This window comes from Colossoma macropomum, unplaced genomic scaffold, assembly GCF_904425465.1.
Source record: "Colossoma macropomum unplaced genomic scaffold, Colossoma_macropomum, whole genome shotgun sequence".
Taxonomy (NCBI): domain Eukaryota; kingdom Metazoa; phylum Chordata; class Actinopteri; order Characiformes; family Serrasalmidae; genus Colossoma; species Colossoma macropomum.
In genome coordinates this window covers 12,088,511-12,116,380 of record NW_023494804.1, presented here as the reverse complement: position 1 = coordinate 12,116,380, position 27,870 = coordinate 12,088,511, and the positions used below count along the sequence as shown (strand labels likewise).

Sequence of the window (27,870 nt, the reverse complement as noted above, 5' to 3'; positions counted from 1 at the left end):
TACATGAAAGACATTTTCCAGTACCATGGACAGCTCAAGACATCGATGATTTCATTGTTACTTGTAAGATGAAGCACAATACACAGACCCGTTATGCAAATGCAAGAATCAAAATACCCAGTACGTCTTGTGTAATGAGAGCATGTGTATGCATGATGAGGCACACGGCACGCACACACACACGCACAGACAAACCCTATACTTGCAAGGCTGGCGGTGTACTTCCACTTTTCCGTTTCCGTTTGATGATGAAGTTTCTCCCTCTGTCAGCTTCTCACCTTGTGCTATTCGTGGGTTTGGAATACGTTTACTGCAAAACATACAGAGATGTTTACCATGAGCAAAACTCTGATGTGGCTTGAAGACGTACGCTGAATCGAAGGTTCGTTTTTTACATTTTGTGGATGATTCTCCTGAAGCCTTCCAGTGTCGTGGGGTGAGAAAAGCGATCAGTCCCTGACAATGTGAGCCAAATGTGTCTATTAACTAATTTAGGCCTGTGATTAAATTTTATGGATTTTGTAGATGTGGTATATCCGTAAAAATCTGAAACGCTGTTTGAGGGCTTGTTCACGCAACCTGGATGAAACAAGCCATTATGTCAAAGCAATACATTTTGTTAGCTTATATATTTGTTCTTTGTCCCAGTACAACATGATTTTAAAACTTCCTAATTACAGATAAGTACTGCCCTGTCGCCTGGCTTAAAATAGCTTAAAACATCCTAATACAATGTAGAACAGCATAACCGCATTTTGTTGTTTTCAGCCGAACAGAATCTCTTAAATAATAGTGAAAATATAGAGAAATCGTTCTTCGTAAAGAAATCGGGCACTGTCTGCGTGGAGCTGAATTTGACTATTTAGCAAAAGTATTTATGCACCTATCAGAGTGACGTCACGTCTGCCGTCACTGATCAGGTGAACGATGGTGAATTTTCTATAAAAATATAATAAATATAATAAATGAGGATGAATATAAAGGATGAATATATGGCAGCAAGACGCACTCAAAGAGCAACGAAGTGGGATGTAGAGTAAGAAGTCCATACTTCGGAAATAACTAAAAGTCTTGCGTCATTGCCTGAACTGATGATGATGACTCTCGGGATCAAAACGGTACTAACTTCGCGCCACGAGGCCTCAGACCTCGAAAGATGGTGCTGATTTCGCTGCTGTGCTTAAACGCCTCTGTCCGCTCGGTGTCGTGCGCAAGGAGGACACGTGCTCTTCATTTAATGTCCCTCAAGCCAAAATCAAACCTGTGGTCTATACAGTCTCTCTGCAATTATTAATGTGTGGATGATGTATTAATGTGTGGATACTTTACATTTGAAATAGCCCTAACAGTTTCGGCACACTCTTGAGCAAATGTGGGTGCCGAGCTGTTGCGCTATGTTTGCAAACCCTCCCACCGTTTTCTTTACATCTTGCGCTTATTGTTTGACGTACAGCTTTATTCTCGGGGCTGGATACGCGAGGCACTGTGCGTACTGCACTGTAAATCCCGCAAAAGCAAACCTCTGAGAGGAATAAAAGCGTTACAGCAAACGATGGATGCACCGCGTTCACCTCCAAGATTTCCATCCTCCTAACGGCTGTAAAGGATTACAATGATTGGCAACGACAAGCTCTTAAATAACGCTGAATTCGTTCACTGCAATGTTGCGACCAAGAACATATCGCTACAAGGAAGTTTGTCCTATTTTTTTCCATTTGCATAAACTCGTTCTTTTACTTGGTTAACGGCATGGTACTTGCGTAATTGGAGCATGTGACTCGTAATTGCGTTGTGCCACCATGGGAGGCGTGTTATTATCTTTGGTTATCTAGCTGTATGAGTGTGCTGTTCGTCATAAAGCTAGATAACCGAAAGTAAGAACCGTTTCCATAATCATCGTGATGTGTGGGCATTTTTTGCAAGAAGTAATAATAATAACAACAACAATAATAATAATAATAATAATAATAATAATAATAATAATAACAACAAATATAGCCGCAAGCGTCAATGAGCGGGTCCAAGCACGCATAAGCCCAAGAAGCTCTCATGCACTTTGAGCCGAAAGGCCTAATAAGGCCTAATGCAGTTTGGGATTTCGAGGCAGAGAGGCTGAAAAAAGGTCTGAGTTCCTCAACAGGCCTTCATTTGCCATGAACTAGGAGCAAGGGGCTTTAAACTTAATATATGTTTATATGACCTTGGTATAATAAGCTGTAGTCTTTAAATGAATAATTCAAAATACCAGAGAAGGAGTACAATTTATGACAAAACATGTAATTGCAAAGTTATTCAGATCAGTGAACTGAATCAAAAGACACCGGTTATTTATCTATAGACTTTGTAGTATTGTTGTAACAACATTTTTGTTGTGTTTTTGAGTGCTAAAGCGCCCCCTATTGGCCAATCAGGATCAAATTTTGCAAGCCACATCAGAGTCTCAATTTATAGATATATTTACAATTTTGAGATGATTGGACCAATGACTGATGAGCTAGAGCAATTTAAGCTAGCAATGCCATGGCCGCAATGATTAAGTGCTGAAGCAAGACCATAATGAGGAAAAAATTGAAAATATGCTGGACAATTATTTACCTAGAGAGGCTACAGAGTATTTCTAGACCAGTTTTGAGAAGGTAGCTTAAAATTCCACGGACTAGTTCGAAAAGTGCTAATTTCAAACAATTAACGATTGAAAAAAAACTATGGACATTTTTAATAGACTTCTAATGACAAAAGTGTTTGGAAGACTGCACTGCATGAGGGCATCTAAGTTATTTGACCAAAAATGACAACATGTACAAGATATACTTGATTTTCAGTAATAGCGCCCCCCAGAGGCCAAATATTTTGAAACTTCGCAGGTTGTTAGAAGGTGGTCAGATAGAGATAGCTGTCAAGTATCATGAGGATTGGCCAACAGTAAGCCTGTCAAATGGCTGCTGAAAGCTTGTTGGCCAGTGGCAGCCATAAATTTAAATATATCAAAGTGTCCTGAAAGATTCACTTATAGTCTTTGTAATAGATGGTACTTGCAAAGTTTCAACTTGGTCGAATGTACAGATCCTGAGAAACAGCTATGTAGCATTTACAGCGCCCCCTAGTGACCTATGCGCACATAAATTGATAGGCATCCTCAGTGTCTCATTAGGAATAAGACTTTAAGTTTCAAATTTTTTGGGTGAAGGATTCTCGAGTTACAGATTTTTCAATTAAATAAGAATTATTTTGATTTTTCCAGAGGGATTAATTTGCTTATGGCAGCCATATTGTTTACAAAATCAAAAATATGCTGGATAATTATTGAGGTTTAGGTTATGCTGAATTTTTGTGACACCAAAAACATGAGGATAGGATGAAAACTGTAGGTCTAGTTCGCAAAAGTAGTTTTTGCATATTATGCAAATTGGCTCAAAATCTAAGTGGGCGGAGCTTAATGGTCCAAATTACAAAGTTGTTTTGTTGGACCCAAGGAATCAGGAAGAAATGTGTCTTGTCTGTCAAAAATCTGGGGAAGGAGTTAAAGGGCCAAACGCGTTGTGTTGCGTAATAGCGCCACCTTTAGGCCGATTGGGCTCATGTCACACGCCTGAGTAGCGGGAGGGACTACTACCTATTGACCAGGTTTCATGTCTCTAGGACTTACGGTTTGGTCTGGGCGATTCGTTTTATCAGAGAAAAAGTAGAGAAATAAGTGTGAGGTAATTTATATGTCAACTGAATGGCTCTGGATTGGTGACTAATGTTTTAACTGTTAGATTAATGCCGGCACAGGGGTTTAAATAGGGATTTCGTTCTCAGTATTATTGCACCCACGTGTGTTCAACTGTAGCTTCTCAGATTAAATAATTGGAATATAATGGAGATGTGAAAGAAGAAAAAACAAATGGAGTGGATTGGAGGAGAGGCTGTAGCTTATTTAATTCAGTTGAGAGCCCGTGGGAAGATGTGAACGCCTGAACACCCCCGTTCCCACGCACGAGGGCAAGTGGCAATGTCTTGTCTGGGCCCGCGTTGGTTTTGTTTCCTACCCGTATTGCGTCACGCCCCGCCCTTATACTCTAGGATTGGCTAGTGGTTCATACTTCCATGCAGATTATTCGCTGTGTGGCTGTGGCCGTGTGCTTCTATATATTTGCGTATACGCACGTGTCTGTCAGTGTGAGCTATCAACTAGTCCTAGCACAGGAGGGCGGGAGTTGGCGAAATACGGGTGGGGACAAACAAGTAACGCTGGTTCGCTTGACAGGCAGCTCTAGCGGAATTGGAGGAAGGGTAGGGAGGGGAATGACCTGGATCAGGAAAGAAGCCCAAGTGCACCATGCTCATCTGCATCAACGTGGTGGGTGGCGTTTCCCATCCCACCCTAGACATGGACGGGCAATAGCATGCATGTATAATGTGGTTGAAGACTGAGGCGAGATTGGGCATTTCAAATTACGAACTGAGCTGAGCTCGTAACCAGTCGATTAGGCCACACAGGCATAAATCCAAACGTACCGAGCGCGAACTCCCCGCACACGCACATACAGTGTATTTTGTTTTCTTACATTAAAACTGATATCTCTACAGTGCTAAATGAGAGCAGTCATTAGACTACCAAGATGAACTTGACCGTAAGGCACGTGCCTGCACCGCGACTCCCAGTGGACCAGAAGAGTGAGAGGTCAGGGCATCTTTGTCAGCACGGTCAACGGGCGCGATTTTCTATTCATCATCTCTTACAGCCAGTTTAAACGAAGCAGCACTACTAACCTTGCGACAATGGACCTTATATATTATGGCTTACATTAGGACAGTGCAAGCCTAGTGTTACGGTAATTTCATTTAGACATTTTATAATTTTTTTAATTTGATTTTATTTTACGTCATTAAACTAATTTGTTCAAAAAGTAATATGCAAGTTATGCGATAAGATATATTGATTATGCAATTAGCATGTGAGATATCACATGCTAATGTTGGCGAGCTGAGGCATGTATGTTCATTTAGCTCTAAAATACACAGCTAAAATTCGCGTAAAAGTCGTTTACTCAGACATCTACCTACTACTTCATCAAAGTCATATGAATGTGACACATGCTGCATATTATGTACCTCTAAATATAGTACTTTACTTTAGCTTACATTATGGCATAAGCATGATCATTAAAGATTCAAGCTATAGGATAATGCTGACTTATTTACACAAAATTTGAAACATATAGTGACAATATATCTGTATGACACAGAACATTATTAAGGCCATAACATGACTGATCACAAACTGAACAGCAGGAAAGAAAATCTTATATAGACATAAATTGCTCACTTTTTTCAGTATTATTGTCAGCATTGTAATGTACATATAAGTTTATTGGTACTCCATCACTCACTTTATTTTCAAACATAGCTTTTCATAACTACCAAAAAGTCGAAGCAACCAATGCCTGTATTCAGGTAACATGACATAACTGTTGTGTTTGGTTAATTCAGGAAGTGTGAACAGGTCTTAAGCACATTCACTTATGGTCTCTAACAAGACGTTTCTAATAACAGTGTTAAATATATAAAACATAAATATTAAAGATTAATGTTACTTAATATTTGGAATGTCACAGACAAGACATAATAAGTAAACAAGCAAAACTAAATAATGAGATTCTACATAATATCCAATTATACACTTTAGATTCAGCATCTATGGTACATGCACATCCCTGTGTACTTCTTTGTCCAGTGCAGTTGCTAATCTTCCTTTGTGCCACCATCTTATGGCTTTGGCAGTGAAACTGACCAAAATGTCTGCTGGCACACACGTCACCTTGGCTTTGCTTATGTCACTGAACAACATCTGCCAGTTACCATGAGTACCAATTTTCTAATTAGCACCATTTCCATCCAGCTAGACTGAACCTCAGCATGTGATGGAAGTGGATTCATTTCCATCAGGCGTTTCTCAGGAGATTTATTTTTATACACCATGCAATATCTGTTCTCGTTGCACTTTACAGTACATATTACAGAATATATTGTAAAAGGAGTAATGTATTATGGTCAACGCTTTTATCATTCATGTTGTGCATTTTAAAAGGCAGCTGCTGTTAAATTGTACCAAAAAGGAAAAACACCAATAATGATGCAAAATTTTGGTGAGACAGTGAGGATCAGTCTCTAGTCATTTACCTAGAGAGTGATCCAAGGTTTTATGCTCCATCACATCCACATCAACTTCATAATCAAGATTCTTGCTGTCTGTGTTTTAAAGGAATAGAGAGTGCAGAGGGAGCTTGGTCATAGCCCAGGGAGAAGAGAGCAGAGCTGGCCAAGTGAGGCTGACGCAACATGAGGTGAGTGCAGAGCCAGAGGGCAGAAAAAGGGATGCAGGCCATTTTCTGCAGACCACTCACAGCATGTGTGTGAAGGAGTGTGTGCATTCTTGACTTCTGATTTCGTCAGCTTGTGCTGCAGTTCCGTGAAGCAGAATCAGTGCAAAGAATTGTTTACTGAGCCAAGGATCAATATAAATGTGTGTGGATGTGTGTTCTGGTGAGTTAGGTGTGGGTGGTGCCTCAGAAAATGAGGTCAAACCCCTGACCTATTTCTTCGAATCACAACCACAGATTTGGACACTGCCATTTTTTAATCTTAATTTGAAAGGTTTTAAATAAAATAAGTCAGTTAACTAATTATTATATGCTTTTCAACATGCTAGCTATGGGTACTGAAGACACATTATTTATTAAAGACACTAAAGTCACTGAACACACAAGTTCATTTTGGGTCTATATTAAAGTACTGATACAGTAATAATTAACATTATGAAAAATAACACAATACAAACAATTGCATAAACAGACTCATTCATATTTTTTTCAATGAAAAAATCTTGAATATGTGAACTATTGAGTAACATAGTCCACACTGGGCATTAACATCCACATTGTCAATATGCAAGTGTGTTTTTGGGTGTATGGCTTAGAAGTAAGGCACCATCATTTTTCCCAGCCTGAGAACAAAGAGCATGTGCATAATAAAGTCATGCAAATGCATGCAAATTGCAAACCGAAAGAAGGGGTATGGATGTGGTATTTCCTTTGTGATGCAGTCATCCCCCTGACTGTGTATTTAAAGTGGTGGGTTAAGCAGTAGACAAAGTGCTCTGCACATGGGAAAAACAGCTGTCTCCTTCAAGTGTCTTATAAATTATGTGTTCTCACAAAGTGGACTAAACTGTATAACACTGATCCTAGATTCTGTTTGTATTACATATGATTATTTTATATTCCAACAAAATAATTTAAAATTCAGAGTTCTATTTGGCAAATTATAAATTCATTTGCAGTTACTTCATAGAAACATATATATTTCATGCAAAAATTTACACATGTAAAAGTACCCCACCGTCAACACTAATGAATCAGACATTTATCAAGATCAATGAGTCTTTTTTCTCATGGTATATTACAGTGGTGGGCAGACACAATGCTAGGCCTCTGAACCAGATGAGAGTGGGGCACCTCTTCACAATATGGCCCTGCACCCAGGAGCGACATGGGGACAGACGCTTCAGAAGCTTGATATAAACACCCCACCAGCATTAAAATTCTTGCATGTCTAATGCTGGGCTTGCAGCAGACAGAGCCTGGCCAGAGGGTGTGTGAACTGGGCAGTAATATTCAGCACGGACTTTTTGATTTATTAATCTGTGTAGACTTCATTTGATATTGCAGCATGGAGCATTGATATTTGGAGGCCTATGTTTGAGACCTGGCCTCACTGGTTCTGGACAGAGCTGCTCAGGGCACTGTATATGTGTCATTGTGAGGCATTCACATATTTGCTAACTGCAACAACAGACAAAGCCTTAGTCACTTCTAAAAGTAATAATTTTTTACATTATTAGGTCTACAAAATTTCAGATTTTTTTTATTTTCCTGGTCTACAAAACTAGGGTCATGAATGGTGAGTTGTCTTTTCCTGAAAATGTAACAGAATTAACCCTTAGAAGTCTTACTACTCTCATTTTGCTATACACTTTCAAAGTAATTAAATATTCATGTGATTAATTGCAAGTTTCATAATGAGTTTCATTTGCATGTGATTTAGTTTCAACAGGTTTGTCAGTACACTCATATTTTTCCGTTTTGTCAAGAAATAACAAAAGGAAGAAATGTAAAAGATTCCAGCAATCATTGGGTGGAAGGCAGGATACACCCTGGACAGGTCGCCAGTCCATCTCAGGGCAGAGACATTAAACACTTTAAACATTAAATACTTAAAGCATTAAACAAATTACACAAATGATAAGACAACAGATTGGAAGACGCTGAATTAGACAACATATTTTACCAAAAATCAGTTACAGCTTTTCTCAAAAGCCATATATCTGCCTGGAAGTATATTTTAAGCCATGAAGAGAGACTGGATAAACTACATGCAGTATCATTCTACACGCATTTATGAATAATTATAATAGATTTGGTGGATTTGGAAGCTACACATCGCCAAAACTATGCAAAACAATGTGTAGTTTAATATGCTAACTCGCCTTATAGCACATATACACAGATCAGGCATAACATTATGACCACCTCCTTGTTTCTACGCTCATTGTCCATTTTATCAGCTCCACTTACTATATAGGTGCACTTTGTAGTTCTACAATTACAGGCTGTAGTCCATTTGTTTCTCTGCATACTTTGTTAGTGCCTTTTACTCTGTTCTACAGTGGTCAGGACCCCCATGGACCCTCACAGAGCAGGTACTATTTGGGTGGTGGATCATTCTCAGCACTGCAGTAACACTGATGTGGTGGTAGTGTGTTAGTGTGTGTTGCACTGGTCTGGGTGGATCAGACACAGCAGTGCTGCTGGAGTTGAGCTTTCTCATAAAAAATTGTTTTGTCTCTGACTTCAAAGAGCCCATTTTGGCACCTGTATTTTTAAGAGACTACCTCTCATCGCAAATTATTTATTCAGAAATGTTCAAGTACTATTAGGGTGCCCATAGAATAGATCCGAAAAATCTGTAGACATATACTGTCCCAAACTCTTCTCATCTTATTCTTAGCTTATTTTAATGACTTCATGTTAAGCAGTGGATAGGCCTTAAACAAGAGTATTCTGGCAGTGATTGCTCTGTAGGCAGACGATGGAACTGCATGTACATAGAGAAGTGCTGCAGAGAGGGGAGAGGATGAATGGAGGCCAAACTGATAGGGGGCTCACAGTGGCTCAGTCAAAGAGTCCATTGTGTCAGGGCAAGAGACGGAGTTACGAGGGACCCAAGGGCACCCAACAGCAATCAACGGCAGAGTTTGCGTCGGACAACTGCTTGGGTAAACAGCTATTGTTCTTGGGACGAGGTATCCAACAATGCCAGCATTGTCCCTGGTTCTCTCATTATGGTAGTGGCGGCTGAAGGGGTGAGGGGGGGGGGTTAGCTCTAGTTGTTAAGGGCTCTAGAAGCAGCTGGGAACCTGGAGGGGAAGAGGGAGAGAGTGGTAACAGTCCCCACTGCAACAAGGCCTTTTGGCATGGATTGTGTCGGCCGGAGCAGCAAGAAACACCAAGTTTGACATGGAGGGGTGGTAGGGCAAAGCTCAGGACAGTCAGTTAGCAAAGTTATTAGACAGCAAAACAGTCTCCAAACCTGACATGACTGGAGAGACAGTTGTTTTTGATTTCCTAACAGTGGTTCATTAACAAAGGTCTTCTCACTTTAAAGGGGAATTCCACCAATTTTTCAAAATGCATGCATAATTCAATTATTGAGACGTAAGCAAAGTCATTCAGAGAGGTTTGATGTGAAATGGCTCATTGCAGAGAAACTTACCAACTCTGATTTCTTTACAGTGGTAGTGATAGGAACCAGGGGTCACAATGTCTACAACACAAATATAGCCATTTTATTTATCATCCTAAACTGTAAGTGAACCTACATGTGTCCTAACATGATCGTAAAATAATGCAAAATCTAGAGCAAAAAATGTTTTACTGGGGACCTGCATGTACCATGAATGTATTTTTAAAAATAGGTTTTAAGCAAAAAGCTTATTGCAAAACTATTGTAGAACTATATATAAGGTATTAGACAGTGTATTTCATGTTTATTCACCAGCATTGAACCAACACGTCTTCTCAATTTTTAGATGTGATGGTGATGATGGTAAAATAGTAGTAAATCTAAAAAGAAAAAGTTTTATTGAGGAATACTTTGTCTCATACTGTTCTCCATGTATCTCTGCATCATTAATGAATTTTAAAAGTACATTGTAGCCCAAAACTCCTCTCAAACATCTCAAAACGATCATAGAACAATGTCTTGGGCATCAGGTAGTGTATTCATAACGATTTCATGAAAACACTTTTTGTGATATAGCTTAGAAGCATTAAACTGTTACAGATGTCTGGTTTTTATCACCATGTGAACAATTCCGACTTGGTAAGTTTCTTTAGAACAAAGAGTTTGACATCAAACTATCCTGGACAACATGTTTACATCTTAACATTTGACTTAGTTAGAAAAATCAATGGAAATCCCCTTTTTTAGTTAGTAATGCCAAAGAACGCCGAATGTCCTTGTTTAGATCCCCAAGTGTATATTAGATGCAACAGAATTAAAGTGATTTGTCAAATGTTGACTAAATTGTTTTTTTTTTTTTTTTAGCATGGATTATATATACCATGACCAATTATAGGCAATAAAATTTAATGTCTGAAATGTTATTCCCTTGCATTTGTGTTATTGACATTGTTGGTTGTTCTTGAGCTATGCTGTCTAAAAGTTTAATAATTTTAAATCACATATTTTGCTTTGTCACCTCACAGAGACCTTCTTTGCAAGACTGAAAATGTATCTGCATGAATAATGTAAATGTCACCACAGCCATTTCACTACAGTGCAAAGTAAGTTTTGACATCACTGTCAACAATCCAGCAGGCATTTCACCTACCCACCACTTTATGAAGGAGTTCAGATCGCTTGCATTCTGAAGAAATTAAGAACACGGAGCGCTGGCCAATAGACATGATCAGAGTGAGAGTCAAACTCAAAGGCAGAACCAATCAGAATGTCCATTTCAGCTGGGGGAGGGACATTTCCTAAACAGTAAAGCCTTTGCGGTTCGGAGTTCGTGTTCAGTGACAGGAGCCGCAGCTGTGATACGAGATGCACCGGGCCACAGTTTATATTACTACACCATGTGAATTTACAAAATGTCAGTTTGAATATCTGTTACTCCTACATTACTAAACTTGCTTGAAGATTGCTTTCAAATAAAGAACCAGAAGACATCATCCAGTGGCAAGGTGTAGTATTCATCTTCCTAACCCAGTATGTGTCCAGCCCATTTCTCTAGGTTGATTTGCTTGTACAGTTTTCTATTAGTACCCTCTGTGTAAGTGAAATCATAGCAAGCTTCAGTTTTCTGCTGTGACCTATCAGAGAGTTTCTACTCACTTTACCTCTGCTGCCTGCATCTCATCCACTCAGCAATCAGAAGAAGGGAAAGAAGAAGAGTGGCAGAGTGCATGACAGAGAGCAAGCATGAATGAGGGGTTGGGGTCTAAGCTGTTATTTTTAGCTTCATATAATGCAGCTCTGGTAAAGATTGTTCTAAAGTACTCGACAGCCATAGTGTGGCGTGCAGCATGGTTAAAAAATCTAGGTGTGAGGGAAGCACAAGACAGTGAAATCAAGAGGCTATAAAGTGGCATGTGCTGCAAAAAGACAGTGTGGAAGATGTGTCGGAATCAGGTCAGTGCTATAAAAAAGGAAAATGCATACTAGCTGTGGATGAGCTTGTGATTAGCCCCATTGTTAGAGATATTTTGAGCTTCACTGGCCCCAAATAATAGCCCATAAAAAATAAAATAACAGTTAAATACTGAAGACTATGAAAGCCTGCATGATAAGCTTCTTTTGACCTAGCTAACAGTCTCAGCATTGTATTGGCTTATGAATAGAATTTAAGCATAGATCAAATACGTCAAATATGTGTGCTATTTGGCCTGGCCATGAAGTAAAGGAGTCAGAGCTTTTGAGAGATTCTAGGCCCTGGTTAGGAAATTTTTTAATTTTGTAAATCTTAAAAAAAAAATGTTGAAGTGCATATTATCTCATTTGCATAATTAATAGCATGTATGAGAATACTAGTTTTTATGTTTGTGTCTCTAAAGGAGTAATACAAAAAGAAGATGTAAATTACTTTTTAAACAGCCCACTAGGCCCTCCACATCAGATCTCTAGCCCTCACCCTCAGGTTACTTATGTCAATTTTCTCTTTGTTTTCTAAAATTCCAGCACAATTACTTTCATAAATCTGAGGTGGGCCTAATTCAACAGAAGCCTTTAGTATTGATGAGGAGATGTAAACATAAAAAAAGAAAAGTTCAGAATCACAGCCTCTTGGGAGGTGTGGGGGTCTGTTACACTGCACTGGTGCTGTGTGTGATATGCTGAATTATTGAGGACGAAAGTATGCAAATATTGTCGCATAATTCTTAAAGGCTTTGTGAGAGCCTTTGATATCTAGAAGAAAAAGAGAAGAAAACAAAATCCAAAGAAAAGTATTTACATTTTTGGAAGCATCTGCAACACTAACCTGTAAAACTGTAAGCTGATTAGCATAAGAATAATTGATATATCAAATTAATCTTACAGTCACAAAAGGGAGTTTGGGTTTGATGTATACATGCACATACAGAGAGGATCAACTAACTAACTAACTAACTAAATAAATAAATAAATAAATAAATAAGTGGAACAGTTGCAGCTAAATTTTAAGCCAGTTTTGTTTTAAACAAAACATCTTTAACAAAGTTTAGTGTTTTAAAAATAGGCCAACTATACTGTTTGATTATCTAAATGGATAGAATGTTAAAACATGGTTTGTTCAAAATGTAATTGATTGTAAAATAAATACCTAGCAAAATATATATATATAGTGATGAAGTTAAGGCATGACTTATGATTATACTTACAAAATTACTGAGAGGGGAAAAATCAGGAAACCAGTGGTCAACTTAGGGAATTTTTTGCTTTTCATTTTTTACGTAGTGTTTGATTCATGAGTTAAGTCATTGTGAATCATTTATTTTTTATACTGTTATACTGTATTTTTAAGAAACAGTGTAATTGTTGAAGGCTAAAGCCAAAGCCCACAAACAAAGTAAAAAGTTAAAGGAAATAAACACTCTAAAAGTCTAACTCCTGACCTCCTAAGCATGCTTTTGTCTTACCTGCCCGAGCAACAGTACTAAAAATATACATTTTTAAACATTCATGCTAATCGCTGATTGTTTCTTACAAAGTGCACACTGACAGTTCTACACTGATGGTTTCTGCTTGAGCATTGATTATAATAACAGAACACACACATAAAAGAGACCCATTTCTATTTCCTGTCCCCTCCTCAATGTATCTGCTTCTACAACAGTATTATGTTAGCTGGGCCTGTGCGATATCTCAACGTAAAAATATACTCATCCAGTTTAATGGCCTCGTTTCATTTAGCCATGCCAGACTGGCATAATTATCATCATTACTATATTATAGTGTAGTAGGTTTTGATCATAGCAGTATAGATTTGGTAAATAGTAATTACATTAGTACTGATTTTGAGGTTATAATAATCTTTTTTATTAAAAGGGCAAAAGAAATGCATTATAAAATGTAAGTATTACTAATCCACATACTTTGCTTCCAACATGTTATTTTGATTTGCTTTTATTTTTCAGGGAAGGGAAGTAAACCAACAATGAGATAAATGAATAATCTGTTGGAAGCCTAAAGGGCCTGAATTCATTTCTGAGAAGATAACTGGTATGAAAAGCATTCTGCTATGTGCAAATTAAACTTTCATACACTACATGTCCACATGCCCACATGTGTAGCTTCTAAAGATTCAGTAATAGTGGTAGTGTATTTGTCATAACCATTGAGTATACTGCATGCATGTTTATTGTGATCCTCATCATTTCACCAAATGTACATTTTTTAAAGATTTGTATTGTGACATTACTTTGAAGTGATGTCATTGTTCTCACAGACATTTTTTACATTTTAAGATTTTGCGGTTTTAAGATTTATACAACTGACTGTTCATAAAAGCGATACCGAGTTGTTAAGGAAATCATGTGCATGGCCAATAAGTAGAACATGGTGCACAAAGTGACACTGGAATTTAAACAATACATACTATAGGCAGTAGCCAGTTGAGTTGATAAAGCTTGCAAAGTCTATACATGTGTGATTATGCCACCCTTAGCTTTGTACAAGGAAATTAGTTTCACCATTTACTCTTGAAAGACTGCATATATGAATCAACACACTTATGTACAAAGCTAGGAGGGGCTGTTGGTTCATGTAAACATGGATAGTGTGGCTTTACATAAATGTGACTGATTTTTTTCTAATGACATTGTGATATCTTTTGTTTTTATGACTAATATTGCAGTATTTAAAAATAAACACGTCAGTGAGGTTCACTGAAATCAATTACCATATTGATTCATTCTGTACTGTGGACTCCAACTAGAGAACCAAGAGAGTGTTAACTGAGGTTTGATAGTGACCAAAATCATTCCAGCCTATGCTATCTATCTCTCAATTTGCACCATTAAGAATGAAACACTGTGGCTTAGAATGAAATGAAAACAGCAATGCTGCAGTAATACAAATCAACTAAAGCATGCAGTTAAAATGCTTTGCCAAGATTAATGGTTGAAACTAACACAGCATACATTGTGCCATATCTGCTAATGTTTTTTTGATTTACCATTATGCTGCTATGGAATTGGTTTTACATGGGCTGAATACTATTTCTTATCTTGAGTTGTCTAATGTTGTATTGGAAAAAGGAAAGACTTCAAGAGAGTATGTGTGTATTAATGTAAGAATTCATTAAAAAGTTTCAAAACACAAATTGCTTCATGTCTTTAATGCTGTGAAATTTCATGATTTCTAATATCTGATCTAATGTTCCACTTTTTCTGCAAACAAGCACATAAGGTAACAATGTACTGTAACATATATTTATTTCATATATATTATTAAAACAGGAGATGAATCCAAATAAAGAATATTGATTTATATGTTTTGATGTTCAGCTATATTACCAGCATACTTGCTAGTATTTGTGTGGTATATAATGGGAAGAAAATGGTGAAAATTATTTTCATCAGTCTACCTATCACTGAAAAGAACTGTTTCCATTCATTTTTGCATTTAAGTTTTTGCATCCTAACATGATATGAACAAAAAAAATCTATATATTTTTCATATTATATGGCGTTTAAGTTGTTTTAGTTCAGATATATGACACTACCTGGCTAGATTCAGAAGTAAAATATAAAAAAGGCTCTGCATGTGCGGTCAGATTTGCAGGTTGAAAAAGGCTTTTTTGTCAAATCCCTGAGTGTCCAATTTAAAAGCCTCATCCTAATGCATGTATAATGTAACCCCCAAAAATCACAACAACTGTTACAGCCTAAAGGTGACAACCACAGATAACTACCACATTCCACTCCCATAAAACTAGAGCTGTGAGAGACACATTGGACAAAGTTTATGGGCGTCTGCAAAGCAAAGCACTGTCACTATGGGCCCAAACCATAGCACAGGCCTTCTGCCATTCTTAGAGTCAGACAAGGCTAAGAGGTTTCCACATTCAAGTTCCTCCCAACATCCTCTGTTCTCTAGCAGCAATACTTGTTACTGGCTTACTTCAGTTGAGGAGGCTAGACTGCAGCTGTCTGTCTAGTCCCATGTGAATAAGGGAGTGTTTTTTTTTTTGGCTGGGATAGTGAGAGAAGCTGTGAATGCTCTTCCAAAGGGGGATGAGGTATATTGAAAACTATATTAAATTACCCTGATTAACAATTTAGCCACGAACAGGGGAGCGGTGAAGGAGCTCTATAGGCAGGCTCAAGGTCTATTCATTGCCAGAGCTCTAGGGTCAAAAGGTTTCCCAAGTTCACAGGCTCTGTGGCTTTGTTATGCTAAATCACAATCTCAAATCAGCAAGCAAGTGGAGTGTGAAATAGAAATAATTCCTTTGGAGGAGAATGACAGTGTCTAAATGTATTGCTAAAATTATTTATTTTGAGACCCTATAATGTAAAAAAGAACATTAGATTAGGGAAAAATTGCCAAATTATCATTATTGTAAGACAACGTTAATTATGAAACAATGTATCAGGATGGACTATTGTAAAATATAATTTATGGGCCAACAACTTCAAGTCCAGTTCCAGACTCCTTTCCTTCTTAATACAGACATTCTAACCAAAATTAGAAAAACATTAACCATTTCTACATCTTTAGTCAACATGCCTACTCCTCTCTTCAGTGCTGCAGTAGTGTCTAAAGTGAGATTACCTGGTGTAAAGACTAGGAAAACCTTCTTCTGGTGATGTTGAAGGTGGTGGAAAATTTTAAAACATTATAACTGCTTTGGGGTGGATACTTGGAAGTGTGCTGTTTGATTTTTTTTCACTACCTGGTTGAATTATTTATTAACAATGAAAAACTAAAAAAAAGTGTCTGGATCAGTGGCTAGCAGCAGCATTTGTTGAGTGTCATAGGGATTCCCAATGATTATGTGATATATTTAAGTAATGCTGGATATTGTATTGAGAGAACACTGATGGATGACAACACAAAAATAATATAAAATCGTGAATCATGAAAACCAAGCCTAGGCTATTAGGGGTGCACTGCTGCACTACAGAATATTACATAGCACAATAAATGACATACTAAATTTAGTGTTAGGCTGGAATGCCCTTTTATAGTCAAATTGGACAACATTCTATGGCTCACAATCCTTTTAGGTTGATTACACCTTTCATTGATTACTTGTTAGGATTTTGACTGTCAAAAAGTAAAATGTCTAACAGTCAATAAGTCAACAACAATGATTTCGAAAGAGTGTGGGGGGTATATTTGTATATCTATTCCATCAGGCAAAAGCTTGGTTAAATAAACAGAAAAAAGGTTTGCCTGCAACATAACTGGATTACAGCAAATGTTGTTTTATACACATACACACACAAACACACACATACACACACACACACAAACACACACATTATATTTTACCTTGGTTCAAAGTCAAAGTTAAAAATACTGTACCTTAACCTTAAAATTTATTTTCTTAAAATGAATGACTGAATATTCAATTTTTGTCACTACCAAAACAATCATAACACTACTGAAACATTACCAAAAGTTTCAGTAGTGACTGTTTTGGTAGTGACAGTTTCAGATTTCATATTTCAGACAATTTTGAACATGGCTTGAAAATGCTAGCCAGTACATGACTAGCAAACACAGCTTTGAACAGTTGTACTATGTAATACTGTAATTATGATATTAAATCAGAACATTTTTCAACAAAAAAAGTTTACTTAATAGCAGAAAATGTGTTTTGGTGGTGACAATTCATAATGTTATTCACAGATTTTCAGACTTCGGGACACATTTACTTCAAAACGATGGGCTGTAACAGGGTTGCGGTCTCACTTCACAATATGAAAACATGGGACAGACTTTTTTGGAATCAAGTTTTTTTTTTTTAATTAAACACAAACACATAAATCTAAAAAGATCAATTCAATATATATATATATATACAATGAACTTTATATATACAATGAACATTGATATATATGGAATGAACTTTGATATACATACAATGAACTTTGATATACATACAATGAACTTTGATATATATGGAATGAACTTTGATATATATATACAATGAACTTTGATATATATACAATGAACATTGATATATATGGAATGAACATTGATATATATACAATGAACGTTGATATATATGGAATGAACTTTGATATATATACAATGAACGTTGATATATATACAATGATCTTTGATATATATATATACAATGAACATTGGTATATATTGAATGAACATTGATATATATGGATTGAACATTGATATATATTGAATGAAAGTTCCTGTTGAAGGATTGAGGATGGCCAAGAAAAACTGTACATCAATAAATGGGCATTAACAAACACCAGGTGGAGCTTAAAGGAAAGGGAATTCTGATAAAGTGACCAGTATCTATACACAGTGATCCCGTGGACAGAGTGACCTGAGAGTGGCTGATATATGATGTAAAGACACAGATGGGTGGAGCTTCAGTATGTACAGAATTTGACATGGTGCAGAAGAAGAGTCAGATGAGGCCATGATTTCTGTTTGAAAAATGCTCTTTTATTGAGAGCAAGGGAAAACAATGCCACTTGAAAAGCAACTGAAAATTGAGGTAGGTCACTCCTAGCCCTACTCTTTCTTCTGATGGTCACCAAACACAAACACACTCTCACTAACTCTGACTGGACACAAAATAACAGAGTAAACACATACACACACTGTAACTGAAGAACAACAACATAGCAACATTAAATAACAACATAAAGAGTCTGTTGGGGGGGGGGGTTACAAGGCTACAACACACACAACCCCAAAAGTCCCTCTCTGTCTAAACAAAACATTTTATGAATTAAATTATTCATTTTTTCATTTCAATGTTCGATCCATGTACATCAAGGTTCAATGAATATATATAAATTCTCATTCAATATATATCAATGTTCATTTAATATATATCAAAGTTCATTCCATATATATCAATGTTCACTCCATATATATCAATGTTCATTCAATATATATCAATGTTCAATCAATATATATCAATATTCATTCAATATATATCAATGTTCATTCCATATATATCATAGTTCATTGTATATATCTCTGTAGAGCAAAGATTGATATATATGGAACGAACATTGATATATATACAATGAACTTTGATGTATATGGAATGAACATTGATATATATGGAAAGAACTTTGATATATATACAATGAACTTTGATATATATGCAATGAACTTTGATATATATGGAATGAACATTGATATATGTGGAATGAACACTGATATATGTAGAATGAACATTGATATATATGGAATGAACTTTGATATATATTGAATGAACATTGATATATATGGAATGAACATTGATATATATTGATTGAACATTGATATATATGGAATGAACATTGATATATATTGAATGAACATTGATATATATGGAATGAACATTGATATATATTGATTGAATATATCAGCCACTCTCAGGTCACTCTGTCCACGGGATCACTGTGTATAGATACTGGTCACTTTATCAGAATTCCCTTCCTTTAAGCTCCACCTGGAGTTTGTTAATGCCCATTTATTGATGTACAGTTTTTCTTGGCCATCCTCAACCCTTCAACAGCAACTTTCATTCAATATATATCAATGTTCAATCCATATATATCAAAGTTCATTGTATATATATATCAAAGTTCATTATATATATATATATATATATATATATATATATATATATATCAATGTTCATTAAATATTTCCTGTTTGGCTTGCCATAGTGTATATATACACGTATATATAACTATATGAACAGTATATACAAAATTATAGCTATATCTATGAATGGTATATATATATGTATATATACACATAATACTATATATATATATATATATATATATATATATATATATATATATATATACACATATATATATATACGGTATGTTACATACTGTTAGAGTAGCAAGTATGTGTTGTATTCTATATACAGTGAACAGTCTGTTGTATGGAAATGCTAGGGATAATAAATCATAAATAAATATTGTGTGCAACATACAAGTACGAGTATTAGTGGAGTGGTGTGGAGTTCAGCAGGGTGAGGGTGGAGGGAAAGAAGCTGGACCTGAGCCGACTGGTTCTGGTCCGAATGGGGCCGGATGGGAGGAGGTTAAATAGTGTGTGGCTGGGGTGGGAGGATTCCTTGATGCCATGGTGGCAGGGAGCCATGTGCCAGTGATGCGCTCAGCGGTCCTCACCACTTTTTGGAGGGCCTTCCTGCCGGTCTCAGTGGAGCTGCTGTGCCACACTGTCGCACAGTTGGTCAGTATGCTTTAAATGGTGCAACAGTAGAAGTTTGTGAGAATCTGAGGAGACAGATGTTCCTTCTTTAGTCTCCTCAGGAAGTAGAGGAGCTGCTGTGCCTTCCTTACCAGGTGTGAGGTGTTGATTGTCCATGAAAGGCTTTCGGAGATGTGTACTCCCATGAACTTGAAGCTGGAGACACACTCTACCTCAGAACCGTTGATTCGGACAGGGGAGTGTGTGCAGCTTTTGTTTTTCCTGTAGTCCACAATGAGCTCCTTGGTTTTGTCTGTGTTGAGGGAGAGGTTGTTGGCAATACACCAGGCAATCAGGTGCTGGATCTCCTCCCTGTAGGCCGATTCATCACTGTTGCTGATGTGGCCAACCACTGTGGTATCGTCTGCAAATTTAATAATGATGTTAGAGGTATGCAGAGGAATGCAGTCATGGGTAAACAGGGAGAAGAGCAAAGGACTCAGCACACAGCCTTGTGGAACACTGGTGTGAGGGTGGAGGACATATGACTGCCCAATCTCACAGACTGGGGTCTTTGTCAGGAAGTCCAAGATCCAATTACATAGGGGCTTGCTGATTTCCAGATCACTGAGCTTGTTGACCAGCCTGGTGGGGATGACTGCATTGAAGGCGGAGCTGAAGTTAGTGAACAGCATCCGAATGTGTGTGTTCCAGTTTTCCAGGTGGGTGAGGGCAGAATGAAGAGCTATGGAAATGGCATCCTCTGTTGATCTGTTTGAGGGGTACGCAAATTGGAGGGGATCCAGTGATGGTGGGAGCGCTGCTTTCAGATGACTGAGAATCAGTTTCTCAAAGCACTTCATCACAATGGGTGTGAGTGCAACAGGGCAGAAGTCGTTCAGACATGCTGCAGAAGAACGCTTTGGCACAGGAATGATGGTTGTAGCCTTCCAGCACATGGGAACAGCAGCCTGGGCCAGTGACAGGTTGTAGATGCCAGTGAAAACTGGGGCAAGCTGTCCAGCGCACGCTCTGAGGACTCTTCCGGGGATGCCATGCAGGCCAGCAGCTTTACATGCATTTACTCTGCTCAGTACTGAACATACCTCCGCTGGAAAGAGTGTGTGGGGCTGCCATTGTGAGGAAGTCCACCCCATGTGTTGTGTTCAACAATGCCCTGATCTAAACAAGCGTAGAACCAGTTAAGCTTGTCTGAGAGAGAGGCACTGCTGGCTGGGGGGGTCAGTGGGGGAGGTCTGTAGTCCATCAAAGTCTGGATGCCCTTCCACATGCGGCGGGGTTTGGAGTTGTGGAAGTGCTCTTCAACAGACAGTTTGCAGGCGTGTTTGGCCTTCCTAATGCCCTTCTTCAGGTCTGCCCTGGCTGAGCTGTAAGCCTCGGCATGACCAGATCTGAAAGCAGCGTCACGTGCCTTCAGCAGTAGCCGAACTGGTGCACTAATAGTATTGATATGGAGTTTGCTCATTTTTGCTGCAGTAACAGCTTCTAATCTTCTGGGACGGCTTTCTACTATATGCTTTAACATTCCTGTGATGATTTGAATGCATTCAGCCAAAAGAGCATTACTGAGGTCAGTTACTGATTTTGGATAATCACAAATGGCACTCCAACTCATCCCAAATGTATTTGATGGTGCTCCATCACTCTAGAGAACAAAGTTCCAATGCTCTACAGCCCAATGCTGGGCAGCTATACACTCCTCTTTCTGATGCTTGGTACTGTGCTTAGTGATGTCCAGCTAATGTGTGGCCTCTCCAGAGCATCCTATTCTATTGGCAATGCTTTCTATGGAAATTACACAGCTGTGTGTGCACAACTGTTCTCCTAAGGTAGCAATGGGTACATCTTAAAGTAGCTGAATTCATTAATTAACAGGGGTGTCTACAACTATTTGGACATACAATGTATATCTATCAATGTGAAAGTTTAAAAAAGGTATAGACAACAAAGTGAATGATATTACTACTTTAATCCTGAGGCAATAACGCATCACTTTTTGAAATGTAATCTACTCTTCATCTTTAATAGCGCACTTCTCACTGTTGTTGTCATATTTAGTTCGATATGTAAAAAACACAATCTAGCAAAGGTGAAATTTACTTAAATTTGTAGATTTTTATTTTGTTTGTGTCACATAGAAACAGATTTTCCCTTCAACTAATTTCAATAAGTTAGGTAACGTATGCTTAAGGCCAGTTTAAATGTTAAATTATTCCCTTAAAATCTCAGGCTTATTACATACTACGGTTAATTATTCACTAACCACAAGGACGTCAATGCAAACTGGCTGAGCTATTCTTTGGTAATAGAAGAGTGTATAGAAGGTTATATGTGTTTGGGCCCGCCAGTGGTCCCAGACCATTTATGAGGCTAACTTCTAATTTGTTCTTAATTTGGGTTGTGTGATAGCAGTCCTAAGCAGTTGCTCTGCCATAGCGTTCCAGCTTTTCCAGTGGGAGGAAACAGCTAGGATACAGAGGGTGGGCTCCCACAGCCTGCCCGGAGCAACATTAAGTGCTGCTCTACAATGGCCTCCGAGGCAGCTCTTCAGATCTAACTGCTAAGAGAAGGTAGGCCTGAGAGACAAGCTCAGGTGGCATCTGGTTCCAGCACAGTCTCTGCATTTAAACCTAGCCTTCTTTTTTCTAAAAAACTTCAAGTGAATTCTGCCCTTTTCTATAGCTCATGCATTAGTATGGAGTTAGATTTATGCCAAAATGAATCATATTCATGAATTATAATTTGAAAGCTTACATCAGGTTTCAAAGGTAAATTTATTGAGTGCAACTCTAAAAAGTGAGTTACGTGAGTAGTCTTGGGGTCTTAGTGTGTTCCATTTTCAGATGTGCAAATTTGCATTTTGCCTACATTTTGTACTTTTCGTTCACTCAGATCAAGCTGTAGATGTGTTACAGTCTGTGAACATGAAAGTGAAAAGGCAGATTTGAACTTTGTGATAAATTCATTTAGATCAACTCGCACAAGTTTGGGTCTAATTTCCTTATGTGCAAACTTTTGACAGTGTTGTTGCACCTCTCTCAGAATCATAATTGTACACCCTAGAGGAGTATGTGAAGCTGGCAACTATGGACACTCTTCATAACAAAAGACTTGTCTTGGTCTATTAGAGAACAACTGATGAGAACTATCACTTGACCATGATGTCTGGGTTTGTCAGACACTAGACTGCACTCCTAAACGAGTCCAAAATAAATGGGTTAATTTAAGAGACCCTTATTAGTCCCATAACAGGGAAATGACTGCCACCCTGTTTTTAGCTTTTGTGTAATTGATTATTAACATTTTTGTCATTTTGCCCCATTCACCTCCATTTAACAAGGAATTGCTCGGGTGCCCTCTTGCATTTTTTAGTCACTTTTTATATAATGAAAGCACTATGAAGTGGCTGGGCTCCTGGCTTAGGTTCTGTCTAGCTACTAGCAAGGTCCTTTAAAGAAGCAAAAATCAAAAATCACAAACAGTGAATGCAGGGTCTTTTATTGTGAAGAATGTCAAGCAATCATGACCCGGAAGTGACTATTATTCCCACCTTCACATACTTCTCTGGGGCATATGATTTTGAGAGCAGTGCAATAACACTGCATGTACGGAAATGAGACCCAAATTTGTGTGAGCTAATACAAATGAACGTATAACTAAAATAATGGGTAAAGTTCAAATCTGCCTTTTTACTTCCATGCTCACCAATGGCAATACAGCTACAATTCAGACTTTACGAGTAGGATGCAGATTTCATGGCTCACTCTACGATTGAGATTCAACAATATTGCCAAAATTTTGCATGGCAAACTAAAATGCAAACTTGTACGAGTCGATATGAATGAATGAAAAGTACAAAATGTAGGCAAAATGCAAATCTGCACATCTGAAAAAGGAACTAAATACACTAAGAGCCTGAAATTACTCATGCAACTCACTTTTTATAGTTGCACTTTAATACATTTACATTCAAAACCTGAAATTCATTAATACAGTATATTTTGACTTAAATTTAAGTCCATAAATTTTAGTGGGTATGTTTTACAATTTTAATCACACCTGCAATAAAGGCATGATTTTACTCAGTGGATTTTGCAGTGGAAAGTTTAGGCAAACCATTTCATACTGAATCTAAATAGCTACAAAAATGCTGCTGCTTTCCTCTCCATTCTGAGTCAAATGACACATTATATTGCCAAGTATTCACTCACCCATCCAAATCATTGAATTCAGTTGTTCTTACATCACCAAGCACAATGCAAAGCGTCAAATGCAGTGGTGTAAAGCGCCGCCACTGGACTCTAAAGCAGTGGAGACATGTTCTCTGGAGTGACGAATCATGCTTCTCCGTCTGGCAATCCGATGGATGAATCTGGGTTTGGCGGTTGCCAGGAGAACAGTACTTGTCTGACTGCATTGTGCCAAGTGTAAAGTTTGGTGGAGGGGGGATTATGGTGTGGCGTTGTTTTTCAGGAGTTGGGCTCGGCCCCTTAGTTCCAGTGACAGGAACCCTTAATGCTAAAGCATACCAAGAGATTTTGGACAATTTCTTGCTCCCAAGAAATTTCTTGCGCTTCTGTTCCAACATGACTGCGCACCAGTGCACAAAGCAAGGTCCATAAAGACATGGATGAGTGAGTTTGGTGTGGAAGAACTTGAATGGCCTGCACAGAGTCCTGACCTCAACCTGATACAACACATTTGGGATGAATTAGAGCAAAGACTGCAAGCCAGGCCTTCTCGTCCAACATCAGTGTCTGACTTCACAAATGCGCTTCTGGAAGAATGGTCAAAAATTCCCATATACACACTCCTAAACCTTGTGGGAAGCCTTCCCAGAAGAGTTGAAGCTGTTATAGCTGCAAAGGGTGGGCTGACATCATATTAAACCCTATGGATTAAGAATGGGATGTTTATATGCGTGTGAAGGCAGACGAGCAAATACTTTTGGCAATATAGTGTATTTGACATTGCAGTGGAACGCTTTGCGACATCCTACAATGCACCTTGTTTATTTGGTGCTATACACACCTTCAAATGATCACCATAGTGACCAAACTATTGCATGCCGACACTCTCACCAAAACTAAAGGCAGACAACAGATACTACTGTACAGATACTACTTCCAGAAAAGGCATTTGAAATGAGACCAGAATAGTGAGGTTATTTCACCTATCCCAGTTCATCCAAGGCCTGTCTACGGTTGCTGTGTTATTGTGGCACAGCGAGGCAGACTGCACACCCAGTATCTCCAGGGACAGTTGCAAGGGTACCAGTGCCAAGTATCTTGTCCTGTCTAGCAAGTCACACTTTCACTATGATGCAACTAAAGTTTTTCTTTCACTTAAGACTGACTTTTACTCACTACATTTTCACCACAATAATGTCTACTTTCTACTCACTATATTTCAAAACAAATTTGTTACTCTATAATTACACATTTTTATAATTCAGAATCAGAACCGCTCTATTTCACCGAGTATGTTACACGTACAAGGAATTTGTCTTGGTTGGGTGCACACATGTATGACATGTGACATAATAAGCAGACCAGATAGCACACAAGCTATTAACAAGTATTGAACCAAGGGAAAGGTAAAATAAAATACAATAAATAGAATATAGAATATAGAATAAAAAATAAAAATTTAAAAACAGCCAATGTGAAAGGAGCTCAGGAGATGTACATATGAGATGTGTGAATATCTGTATATATGCAGATATTAATGTCTTTACATATGCAGGTCAAGTAGACCTGTACTATAAAATATATTGCAAAAACTATTGTATACAGAACATTACAGAGTGATACAAACATTTAAAAAGTATTTATGATGACCTCCTGTTCGTCAGCCTCCATGACTAGAATTACCACAGTGGAGCCACCAGCATCTGGCACTGATAATGAACCCTATCTCTCACTTTGACAGAGAACCTAGAATCAGATGGCTCTAACTTTACGTTACTTCCTCCTGGATTAATCAGAATATTTCTGAAAGATGTTCAAGCTTTAAGCTTCTTTGTTGTATCTTGTCATAAATCATAAAATATCATTAGAGAATGTCATTTTCTCTTCATCTGGGGTCGACCAGAGGAGGATGGGTTCCTCCCTTGAGCCTGGTTTCCTCTCAAGGTTTCTTTCTCTTACTCCTAGGGAGTTTTCTTCTCCACTGTTGCCTCTGGGTTGCTCATGGGAGGCTTGGACCTGGATTTAGTTCCTTAGGTCTGTACATGGACTCCTTTTTATTTTTTCTTTTATTTTCATTTGATTCTTTTGACAACCCGTCCATAAACTGTTTTCCTTCTATAGACTACCTTTCTGTAAACCTGCTTTGAGACAACACTAGTTGGAAAAAGCGCTATGTAAATAAATTTTGTTGTTGTTGTTGTTTCCTGCTTGTCAAGAAACCCATGATCCACTGGCAGATGGGATCTGGGAGAGTTTGGCCTGCAGCAGCTCTGGCACTATAGTGTTGAATGCCAAGCTGAAGTCCACAAACAGAACTCAAGTGTAGGTTCCAGGACTGTCGAGATGTTGTAGAATGAAGTGCAGGGCCAAGTTGGCCGTGTCATTGCCAGACCTGTTAGCTCTGTATGCAAACTGCAAGGGATCCAGCAGAGAGTTTGTAATGCTCTTCAGGTGGGCCAGGAGCAGGCATTCAAAGACCTTCATGACTACAGAGGTCAGGACAACTGGCCTGTAGTCATTAAGTCCAGTAATGTTTGTTTTTTTGGGGACTGGAGTGATGGTGGATGTTTTGAAGCATTCACATCAAATCACACATCTCATAACAGATGATTGATTAACCCCTTAAATAGCCAAGATTTTATTACACACTTGCATGACCTAAGAACAGCTCAACCAGTTTGCACTGAAGTTCCTGTACTTATTGAATAATAAGACTTAATATGTAATAAGCTTAGGATTTTAAGAGGTTAAGTACTAAATGTGTAACAATGTCAAATAAATCTATCATATACAGGCTGAGTCCAAAGTCAGGAACGACTCAAACATCTGTAAGACTGTATTACACCATAAAGTTGTAAAAGGGACCAGAGGAGTGACAAAGAAACTTAGAGAAACGATTAGGGAACTCTGTATGATTGGGGTTGCAGAATCAGTCCTGTAAAATTCCTGGGCATGAGATCAATAACCCAGGATATTCTTTGTCCCAGTATTTTTTTTTCCAGCACAGACCAAAATCTAGGAAAAGGGTGGAAAATCCTGGGTGAGTGCCAGCTCTTTACAAAATGCAGCAACATGAATCATAATTTTAAATCAGGCAGTATTGTGGAAGCACATGTGTACATGTTAGAAGGCTTCATTTACTTTTATACTATAAGTGAATTTAGGAGATTGTATTGGCACTTTTACTAATGAATTTGTGTATTGCTTTTATGGTACATGAAGAAAGAGAAAACACACATTATAGCTGTAAAAATGTACAAAAATGTTGAACTGTTTTCGCAATATTGGTAAATTAACAACATAGGTTATAAAAGGCCTGATCACAGCAGAGCTATTCTGGCCTGCCAAGGTCTAATCTCTCAGCTAGTACATTAGAGATTCACATCACACTAAGGTTTGTGGGCCCAGCTTCAATGTGCACGTTAATTAGCACTCCTCTAACAAGCTTGGCCCTACATTAGCACCCTCAAGCTGAGGGTTATTAGCTTTACAGTGGCTTGGCCCTGTTGGGCTCCCATTGCACTCTCTCCCAGCCTCAGCTTAAAGAGGGGCTGTACCTCCTCACAGCAACTCGGTCTTCAGTCTGCATCATCTCTACTCTTTGGAAATGAAAGCAAATATTGCTATGGCTTAGCTTACCAAAGCTGCTGATATGGTACACTGTTCTCCTTCACTTGGCCATCTCCTGAAAAAAGAGAATAAT

At 38.1% G+C, this 27,870-nt stretch overlaps 1 long non-coding RNA gene across 1 annotated transcript; it reads left to right on the top strand.

The window, feature by feature from the left end:
- The first annotated feature begins 259 nt into the window (after nucleotides 1–259).
- Nucleotides 260–8,048, top strand: LOC118824994. The gene is made up of 3 exons (XR_005008636.1): nucleotides 260–382; nucleotides 6,248–6,329; nucleotides 7,450–8,048. It is a non-coding gene; the product is annotated as an uncharacterized LOC118824994 (long non-coding RNA).
- The last annotated feature ends 19,822 nt before the right edge of the window (nucleotides 8,049–27,870 follow it).